Genomic DNA, 1386 nt, shown 5'->3' with positions numbered 1-1386 from the left:
ATGGGGAGGAGAAACAGGAAGAAGAAGGAAGAAGCGGGCAGGAGAGAAGTAGGAAAAAAGAAGCTGTAAACAAGGTCCTGAATAAACCGTCTGAAAGAAGAACCTGTTGTAGCGTCATCCTTGCGGGTGGAGGCGGTCGCGACAAATCTAGACGTTCACACAGTCAGACCAAAGGAGGATATTCTTAGGCTAGGATCACAAAGGCTCAATAGCTATGTGCATATGACAGTATAAATACAAAATGATGTTTATTGAGATGAACTCCAAGAAATAGAAACAATAGGGTTTTTTTAAATTTCTTTTTCTCCTTTGCTGCTGTTTTTGTTTTTTGTAATTCTTGTCTTGTATCTAAATGTATTTGTTTCCAGGAGCGAAAGCTGAAGCACAGATATATCCTACAAATGGTAAACCAATGTAGCAGTGATACTCACTAGATACTATGTTAACAATGAATTATACAACTTGGGGGAGAAGTGGGAAGGAAAAACAAAGAGAACAAAGGAAGAGGTGACATTGTTCAAAAAAAATTGCACCCATTATCTGATTTATGTAACTGTATCCCCTCTGTAAATCACCTGTACAATAACAATAAAAAATTAATCAAATGGAATCACAGAAGGACCAAAAAATGAACTAGAAGGAACTTTTTGGTTCCAAGATAAAATGTATAAGGATTACAATTTCTTGCTCATAGTACACATTCTTCTCAGCAGCTCATGGAACTTTCTCCAAAATAGACCATATCATAGTTCATGCAAGGAACTTAAGCAAATACAAAGGGATCGACATAATCCTCTGTATCCTATCTGACCACAGTGGAATCAAGCTAGCTCTCAATAACAAAGCATACTGCATAAATTTCTCTAATACATGGAAATTGAACTGCACACTCCTTAACAATGCCTGGGTAATGGAAGAGATCAGAGAAGAAATAAAGCATTTCCTACAACTCAATGAAAATGAAAACACCTCACAAAGAAACTTGTGGGACACAGCAAAAGCATTCCTGTGGGGCAAATTTATTGCCCTCAGTGCCCACATCAAGAGAATGGAGACAGACCAAGTAAATAATCTCATGTTGCAATTAAAACAGCTGGAAAAAACAAGAAAAAATGGGATCTAAAGTTACTAGACGAAGCCAGATAACCAAATTAAGAGCAGAGATTAACCAATTAGAAAATCAGAAAACCATAACCAAAATAAACCAAACAAAAAGCTGGTTCTTTGAAAAAATAAACAAAATTGATGGCCCGTTGGCTAGATTAATTAAAAAAAGAAGAGAGGAAACCCATATTAATAGGATTAGGGATGCCATGGGAGACTTCACAACACATACCCAAGATATCCAAACAATTCTGACAGACTACTTTCAAAAGCTATACTCTC

The sequence above is a fragment of the Dipodomys ordii genome, unplaced genomic scaffold (genome assembly GCF_000151885.1).
Source record: "Dipodomys ordii isolate 6190 unplaced genomic scaffold, Dord_2.0 Scaffold270, whole genome shotgun sequence".
In the NCBI taxonomy this organism is placed as follows: Eukaryota; Metazoa; Chordata; class Mammalia; order Rodentia; family Heteromyidae; genus Dipodomys; species Dipodomys ordii.
Note: the sequence above shows the minus strand (reverse complement) of the source record.